The 9,794-nt window shown below is 38.4% G+C and overlaps 1 pseudogene; it reads right to left on the reverse strand.

The window, feature by feature from the left end:
* Positions 1 to 636: 636 nt before the first annotated feature.
* On the reverse strand, positions 637 to 2,083 carry LOC136389325 (glycylpeptide N-tetradecanoyltransferase 1 pseudogene; annotated as a pseudogene).
* Positions 2,084 to 9,794: the final 7,711 nt, after the last annotated feature.

A 9,794-nucleotide genomic window follows, 5' to 3' on the forward strand; every position in this document is an offset into this window, starting at 1 on the left:
ATAAAGCTATAGTATTCAAAACATTATGGTACTGGAATAAAAACAGACACATATACCAATGGAACAGAATTCTCTTTCATATACAGTTGACTAATATTTCACAAAGGAGCCAAGAATATTCAATGGGTAAAGAATAGTCTTGTCAATAAATAGTATTGGCAAAACTGGATAATAACATGCAAGAAATAATATTGGACTTCCATCTTGCATCATTCACAATAATGAACTCAAATGGAATATAAGACCTACATGTAAGACTTAAAACCGTAAATTAATAAAACAAAATAAAACTTCTTTCTATGTATATATTATGTATATACTTTTATTATTCACCTATTAACTCCATAATATGCCAATCATGAGCTAGTTTTCAATAATTACATTCCCCGATCACAGTTGCATAAGGATGTGATTAACTGGAAAACAGAAAAACCAGAGACTTGGCTAGAAGTGCCATCATACAGTCTAGTCATTGCAATGCAATTGTCAAGTTCAGTGGTGGTTTGGTAAAGCCAGTTCACTTTTGTTCTTTACCAGAGATTCTCACATTTGTGAAAACTGGGCTGACAAGTGGTGGAGTTCTATTTCCTGGTTTGAATTCTCAGTGGTTTTATCCAGAATCTCACTGGTGACTACTTACTGTAACATCAGCTTTGCCCTCTCTGCCCACATGCTGAGGTATTTCTAATTGTAAAGATAACACTGCAGGTTGCCTTTCTCTATGTCAAACTTGAACTTCTCCAGGAAGGTTTGGTTCTTCATCAGATCCAGTGCACTGAACACATCGAACTCTTTTATTTTGTCAGGAACCAGGGTGTCACTCATGAGGTCTAGAAGAGTGGTCTGGGTGTAAACATTGTAGAAAGAATCAACAGCCTTTAAACTCTTGTGGGTTGGATGGTTCATGATGGTGAAGGGAAGCTATAATGTTTAGGAAGTCTATTATTTCACCATTTGCACTCTCCATTCCGAAAGTATCAGTGATATTCTCCTGGGGATAGAGCCAGTGCTTCATCTCCTCCTTGCTCATGACTGACACGAGGTGAAACTGCTTCAGGTATCTGGTGAGGAGCTGGCACACTACTGGAATGTTCTTTTTTCTATTGGTTGCAGTCCAGCTATATTAGGAGATTGTGGCCATCGGTAGAGCTTCATGGTAGCTGCATGCTCATATTTCTGTTCATGTGGAAGAATCTCACTTCAATCAGCTTCTATGGGTTTAGGGAATGATGCCAATAACTGCAGGTGCCACCAAGCTTTGGTAATAGCACCCTTGCAATGTAAACACCTTAGAAAATGCCCTCCAGATGAACCTGCTGGGTAATCTCATGGATCAGGACTGGATCTTCCCTCTTGGAACACAGTGTCTTGTGGGCACACAGGTAGTTGATCTCCACCATCTTCTTCTCTGTGTTATTGATGTGGCTGTGTGCTGGGATGACCATGCAATCCCCACATTGTTGTTGGGTGAGTCATCCAGGCACTGGAGAGCCCACAAAAAAAAATCCGAAAATAATCAAATCATAACACGTTGTCATCATCCTCCACATAATTCTCACTCAGGAGCATGTGTAATTCTTTTAACACAACTTGGTTCCCAGGTTCAAGATATCCCAAGTGAAGCCTGAGACCAGGCTGTTGGTCTCCTGGCAGGTGTTGTCTTTGTCAGGATCCACAGGATCATGGGTGTTTACCACTTCTCTCAGTTTGGGGACAGGCTGTGGGTCCCCAAACTGGAAGCTTCTCTTTCTTGTCTCCTCCATTGTTTTGGCAGGTCCCTGATGCACTTAAAACAGTTCAGTGACCTTCTGTGTTTCCTGGAGCCTCTGTGCTGGCAAAGAGTTCATCACAGGATCGTCCTGGACTGCTGGATCTGTCTCACTGCCTTTCCCTTTCTTCTTCACTTTCTTTTTCTTCTTCTTGGCTCCAGTGTCATTGGCTTCACTCAATCAACCCAGGTTGTAGCTGTTGTCCTCCCTGTTCTCACAGTCGCTGCAGTGCTCATGGGTACATGATTCCTTTTCATTACCTGTGGCCTGGGACATGTCTGTGACTTCACTGCTGTCTCATTCTTGTGGGCCATCTTGAATTCCAAGAACTGGCCTCTACCACAAAACCTTTCTTTCTTTCTTTCTTTCTTTCTTTCTTTCTTTCTTTCTTTCTTTCTTTCTTTCTTTCTTTCTTTCTTTCTTTCTTTCTTTCTTTCTTTCTTTCTTTCTTTCTTCTTTCTTTCTTTCTTTCTTTCTTTCTTTCTTTCTTTCTTTCTTTCTTTCTCTCTTTCTTTCTCTTTCCTCCCTCCCTCCCTCCCTCCCTCCCTCCCTCCCTCCCTCCCTCCCTCCTTTCCCCCCTTCCTTCCTTCCTTCCTTCCTTCCTTCCTTCCTTCCTTTCTTCCTTCCTTCCTTCCTTTCTTCAGTGAGAGGAAGGAAGGCAGAGACAGACTCCTGCATGCACCCTAACCACCCGGCAAGTCCCCTAGGGGGTGATGTTCTCCCCCTCTAGGGCGTTACTTTGTTGCTCAGTAACTGAGTTCTTCTTGGAACCTCAGGAGGAGGCCATGGAGCCATCCTCAGTGTCTGGGGCCAACTCGCTCCAATTGAGCCATGGCTGCAGGAGGTGAAAGAGAGAGAGAGAGAGAGAGAAAGAGAGAGAGAGAGAGAGAGAGATAGTGAATTAGGAGGGGAGGGAGAGGGAAGAAAATGATCACTTCTCCTGTGTGCCCTGACTGGGAATTGAACCCAGGACATCCACACACTGGGCTGATGCTCTACCCCTGAGCCAACCAGCCAGGGCCACAAAAACTTCTTAACATTGGTCTTGGAAACAATTTTTTGAATATGGCACTAAAGGCAGAAGCAACAAAAGCAAAAAATCAACAGGTAGACTATATCAAACTAAAAACTTACACACAGCAAGGAAAATATAAACAAAACAAAAAGGCCACCTATAGAACAATAGAAAATATTTGCAAATCATCTCTCTGATGTATTAATATCTAAAAAATAAAGGGAATTCATACAACTCAATAGTAAACAACCCTCTAAAAACAAATAATGTGATTAAGAAATGAATGAGGAAATGAATAGACATTTTTCCAAAGAGAAATACAAGTAGTCAACAAGTACATGAAAAGATACTCAATGGCACTAATCATCGTGTAAATGTCAATCAAAACCACAATGAGATATCACCTCATACCTCTTAGAATGGCTATTATGAAGAAGACAAGCTATAACAAATGCTAGTGAGTATGTGGAGAAAAGAAAACCTTAGTGCACTGTTGGTTAGAATGTAAATTGGTACATCTACTATGGAAAATATTATGGAAATTCTTAAAAGAATTAAAAAACAAAACTACTATATCATCCAGCAGTTCCATTTCTAGAAGCAAAATTATGATCCTGAAAAGATATCTACTCTCCCAAGTTCATTGCAACATCATATATAATAGAAAAAAAATCAAAACAACTTTAGTGTCCATCAATGGATAAAAAGATAATGAAAATGTTCTGTGATATATACATCTATATCTATATCTATATCTATGTGTATGTGTGTGTGTCTCAATTTTTGGTCACACTGCCATTAGATTTAATTTAGATTTCTTTTTTGTTTGTTTTATGGCCTTCAAGGACTAGTAAAAGCATGTTTTAAATTAGGTTTATCCATGTATAAATTAAATGCACTGAATTTCACTTTTATCAAGTGTACATTTTAATGAATTTTGACAAATGTATAAAGTATTATTACCACTGTGGCCAAGTATAGAACATTTGCATTAATGTGTATAGTCAATGCCCTCCCCACACCCCTAACAACTGGTGACTGCTAATCTGCTTTTTGTCCTCATGATTTTCCCTTTTCTATAATGTCATATAAATGGAATCATTCAGTATGTAAACTTTTGTATGAGGCTAACTGCAGTTAGAAAAATGCTTTTTAATTTCATTCATGTTGTATTTATCAATGTAATTCATTCTTTTTATTGCTGAATATTATTCCATCATATGGCTGTACTATAATTTGCTTATCCATTGGCCAATTGATGGATATTTGGGTGTTTGCATTTTGGGGGCTATAATGAAAAAACCAGCTGCAAACATTTGAACACAAATCTGTGTTTGTATATGTGTTGTTATTGCAATAGCACTTTAGTCATTTCCCTGCATACAACTTCTCAAGTTCATGGTGTCAACAGAAAAGCATTAGTATTGAATAGTTGTAATCGTAACTTTCCTTCACAGCAAATTTTTAGTAGTTTTCATTCCTTTAGGCTTATTAGAGAAATGTCATATATTAAATAACTTTATTCATTTGATAATGCTATTAGATAATGTTAAACCACTTGCTTTGCATTAAAGGCTTCCAAGATTGATAATATACCTTTTCAGATATATTACTCACCCATTGCTCACTTTATGCTCAACTGCTCCGGGATTATTTACCTACACTTTAATACTTTTTTTTTCTGCTTATAGCATTAATTTAACTTTTTTTGAGTATTACAAATGTTCATGTACGTCCTCACTCAAAGAGTTAACAAAAACTCATTACTCAAAGGGTTAAGTAGAATTTAGCTAAGTACACATTTATTGATTGCCTATCATGTATAAGTTGCAATAATTTGTAGATACAAGTATCTCTGGCTGATCAAGTCGTATCAGTTCCTGAGTTTCTGAGAGCAAATAATGAGAGTTCAGCTAATGAGGTACTGGCCCTACTTAAATTTATTTTTTATCTTTTTGAATTCAGGTAGTTACAAGAGAGTTTTGAGCCCTAGACAAGTCTCTTGTATGTAATGGTTGCTTAATAAGTTCAATTTTAAATAAGTGTAATTGAACTCAATGATATGAGCATTGGGGTAGTTTTTGGGTAAGCATGGTGAGTTCATTTTTAGACACACTAGAATAGAGGTGTCATGTAATGTGAGAGGGAACTAAAGAGAGATAACACTTAAAGACAGCTTGAAGCAACAATTACATAGCCATAGTATTTGATGCCAAGGGAGTGAATAAGGTCCCTTAGGGAGAAAGAAAGAATGAGGAAAGACAGAACTGGGAAAGCTTTAGGGAATGCATGCCTTTCATATCTGCTCGCTAGAGTAGGACTGAGATAATTAAAGAGTGAGTGGGGTGAAGGCAGTAGAAGTGAGAGTATGCAAGGAATGGATAAGGTCATGGAGACGGAGAGGATGGTAAAAGGCTTGAACATTTATTGAATGACTATTATGTGTCTGATTGAAAATTGTCAATTTACACAATTTGCCTTATTTAATCTTTATAATATTTTTCATGAAATAGGTAATATTATTATTCTCCTTTGATAGGTGAGAAAGACTATGCTTAGACAATTTAATAAATTTTCTTATGCTAATATGGCTGGGAAGTGGTGTAGCTGTGTTAATAATAAGCATGGTGAGGTCACGTTGTTTCATGTCTGCCCTGTTTAATATTGATTCCTAGAGCTTAATTTAGTCCTTGGCACACTCTGTGCATTCTATAAACACTATTGATTGTATTAAATCAAATTTAGGCCCATTTGGCTTCAAAGCTCATGGTCTGTGCACAGTACCTCATTGGATGATCACAGAAACCAAGGAAGGTGAAAGTTTGAATACACAGCAACATTTAGAGATGTTGATTTAGAAGAGTGCATTGAATTTTTCAGTATGGTAGGTAGCTGCTGGAAACTTTTAAATGAGCATTTTCCATGAGTAAACTTAGAAGTCAGAATGTAATAGGTTGGAAAATGCCAGGCCCAGAAAATGTTGGGATTGCACACTGGTCTCTGCACATGGCAGCGACACTCCACTTGTACAGAAGTAATTTCAGATTCTCAGCCCACTTCTGTTGCCTGATCGTGGGTGGTAGTCAGATACCAGCCCACACTGCTCCTCCCAACTTCAGGGCTCACCACTCACGTGCTAAGCAGCAGCCTCACTGATGCTTCCTCATGAAGTCTGAGAGCTTCCCCACCATCAAGGTAGATGTGGCTCCAAGTCTTAGAAAGAAACTCACTCAGGAAATCCTTTCCTTACCTCCGTTTTCATTAAAACAATATTTTCTGTGTGAATGATGGATTCAAGCATTGTTTCTAATGAACTATTTAAAAAATTCTATAAATGGCCTAGTACCTCCTTTGGAATGTAACAGCTATTGTGTTGGTGCCTCCATTGAAACTTGTAATTTAACTACATCAGCAGATATTTGCAATACAGTGCAATAATGCATTTTGTAGAAGAGGTGTTCAGCTCGATAAAAAGCATTCAGCAAAGAAAAGGGTGATCACATGTCACTTGGGGTGAGGACAGGGATGTGGTCAGGCAGGACTTCACAGGAATGTAATGTTTGGCTTGGGTTTTGAAAGATGGCAGCGTGTGGGCAGCACGGGGCTTTGGCAGTGAACGGCGTGTCTTCTTCCTGCAGCTCTCTGTCTTTCCCTTATTGCCTTCTCTCCAAATTCCTCGAGTATAGGTGGTGAACTACAAGTGCAGAGCATTGCATTTTTTTATTTGTTGAAATATTTTTTCCTGTTTTTTTTTTTTCTTTCAGTTTATATAAGAAGCAGTTTTGCTGCTGTTGCTGGCTGCTTCAAGGTTTGCTCACATGCAGTCGGTAGAAAATAAAAAAGCAGAAGAAATGACTTAAACAAAACACAAAGGCAACATAATTACATTTTTCTTTTTCTTTTTCTTTTTTTTAAAGACCCAGGGAAGAAAGCTTTCCAGGAAGCAGTTATGGGAGAAGCTACTATTAAAGAAAAGGGACGACTATCAGAAATGTCACTCTGCCTACTGAATTGCTTTATATAGGCAAGTTGAGTCATAGACATCATTTAATGTGTTAGAATAAATTCTCAAAGATTTAACCAGACTAGGTAACATTAATATAAACGTGGTAATGAAATAACATTTGCAGCTGAATTTCAGACCATGCAGGTAGAACAAAAGAATGTTGAGGATGCTTGTCATTAGGTTATTTAAGAGGATTCTGTTTTGAGGTGAATAATGATGGTGAAGAGAGTCTGGGCCTTAGAGTGGAGACCGGGGTTCAAAATCTAATGGTGCTAATTTCTTTGTTTTGACTTTGGGAAAACTACTGCCCCTAAGCCTCAGTTTTCTCATGTCTAAAATGAAAATGACGCTTGACCTGTGGTGGCGCAGTGGATAAAGCATTGACCTGGAATGCTGAGGTCGCTGGTTCACAACCCTGGGCTTGCCTGGTCAAGGCACATATGGGAGTTGATGCTTCCTGCTCCTCCCCCCTTCTCTCTCTCTCTCTCTCTCTCTTTCTCTCGCTCCTCTTTAAATGGAATAAATAAAATCTTTTAAAAAATTAATAAAAAAATAAAATGAAAATGGCAGTGCCTTTGTTACATTTAGTTATGCAAACTAAATGAGTTCATGTACCTAATATACTTTACACAGTGCCTGGACCAAAGCAGTTGCTTGGTCAATATTGGTTATTTTCTCACTTCTCTTGTGTTCTTTTCAATCCCTTCTTTATCTCCTCATATTTTCCTTTCTACTTCTTTTCCCATTGAAAGGTAGGAAAAGAATTTATGGTATATTTAAAAAAAGTCTCAGTAATCATTAAAACTTCAGAATTAATGATCAGCACTTCCATAAAAAATAGCATAAATAGATATCACTTGGAGGAGTTTACTATTATTACTCTTATTATATACATAAGGAAACTAAGGTTTGAAGAGATTAAGTAATTTGTCAAATTTAATCCCTAATAGGGGTCAGATCCAGGACTTAACCTCCCATATTTTTGACTCTAAAGAGCAAGCCCCTAATCACAATTTACACTATTGACCAACAGTGAGCCTGCTGTGACCTCAACTAAATCCTTCAGTCCTCATTTCCCCTGCTGCCCTTAAGCCACAGACCCCTCAGCCTTTACTTGAAGAGCAGGGTTCTTTTCTTTTTCCTGTTGTTGTTCTGACCTTACATTTATCCTTATTAAATTCCACCTTGTCAGGTTTGGCTCATCTCTCAAGCCTGATAAGATCTTTTTGGCTCACATAATGGAATACTGTCATCCAACATATTTTCTTATCCTTCCAAGGTTTGTTTCATCTACAAATGTGATACACACATATTTTCTGTCCTCATTCAAGTCACTGATAAAATTGTTGAACAAGACAGCCTGACGGCAAATTCCACGGTCTGTGACATCATTTCATTAATCAGTATCCTCAAGAAATGGCTTTTCAATTTATTTCAAATCCATCCAATTGTATTAACATTCAATCTCTTTTTCTCCCTCTCTCTTTCATAAAGGTATTAAAAAAAGCTTTGTCAAGACTTTTAGCTTGATGAAGTCTAGATACCTGATGTCTACTGCATTTCCCTGATGTACAGAAGGGCCTGTCAAAAAGGGCCTTTTCAGTTTTCAACCAAATTGTATGTATTACATGTTGTTTTCTAAACTATTTTCTTTCAAAAACTGATAAATTCCCATTCAATATTTTTATTTACAGATACTGAGCTAAAATGAAACTTAAATCCACAGATAACAGAACTCCTGATTATACAGTCTTTGTACAGATTTTTTCACTGATGCCTCTTCTAAATACCATAGACTCACAGATAATTTTCTTAGGCATATTAATTTTTATAATTCATATATCCTTAGAGGAGGCTGTTTAAAGCTTCTAATTTTTTCTAGATGAGGTATTTGAAGATCAATTTCAAAAAGTTGACAAAAATCATAAAATTATACATAAGTCTCTGAAAATATTTTTCAGAGACTTATGTATAATTAGTCTAAATAAAATATATTTCAATCAAGAATATTTTAAACCCAAAGTCTATGTGATTGTGTTTTCATTAGAGTGGGGCTATTAGGGAGTGACATCAAGACAGCAGTGTAGGGCTCTGGCTGGTTGGCTCAATGATAGAGCATCAGTCCAGTGTGTGGAAGTCCTGAGTTCGATTTCTGGCCAGGGAACACTGGAGAAGTGCTCATCTACTTCTTCCTCCCTTCCCCTTCTCCTTTCTTCCTAGCTCTCTCTTCACCTCCCACAGCCAGGGCTCCACTGGAGCAAAGTTGGCCCAGATGCTGAGGATGGCTCCATGGCCTCGCTTTAGGCTCTAGAATGGCTCTGGTTGCAAGGGAACCATGACCCAGATGAGCAGAGCATTGCCCCCTAGTGGGCATGCTGGGTGGATCCCAGTCAGGTGCATGTGGGAGTCTGTCTCTCTGCCTCCCCACTTCTCATTTAATAAAAATACACACACACACACACACACACACACAGTTGTGTAGGTGACCCTCCCACAAAGCTCAATAATCTCCCACAGTGATCAACAATTATACAGTTATCCGCAACTCTGGGATTGCTTAGAGTGTCCACTTACAAAACTTCAGGAACACAGTGAAACCAAAACAAACAAACAAACAAGCAAAAAACAACTGAGAAGAGATGCATAAGAAAAGAAAGAGGAAGAGCTTTATTCGATTGCATTACCCTATTTCCCCATATGGATACTGTTCAGCACCAAGAAGGGACTCTCTACCTGGAAAGAGTTCCCTTGACTGGAGAGGAAGAGCAGGATGAGCCCCCAGTTTTCCCAGCCGTTGGGATACTACATGGAAGACCCACTTCAGTTTTACTCCCGCCACAGACCAGTGAAGCTGAGATGTATAGAGATGGTTGGGAACAAGGCAGAAGGGTAAGGGCATGGGGGTACAGATATCTGGCTAATTCTATCTAGGTATAGAAAAGTATGAGGACTCTCTAGTTCATTACATTATGTAGAACCACATGAAACTGCCCCAAAAACCTAA

Source organism: Saccopteryx leptura, chromosome 1 (genome assembly GCF_036850995.1).
Source record: "Saccopteryx leptura isolate mSacLep1 chromosome 1, mSacLep1_pri_phased_curated, whole genome shotgun sequence".
NCBI lineage: Eukaryota > Metazoa > Chordata > Mammalia > Chiroptera > Emballonuridae > Saccopteryx > Saccopteryx leptura.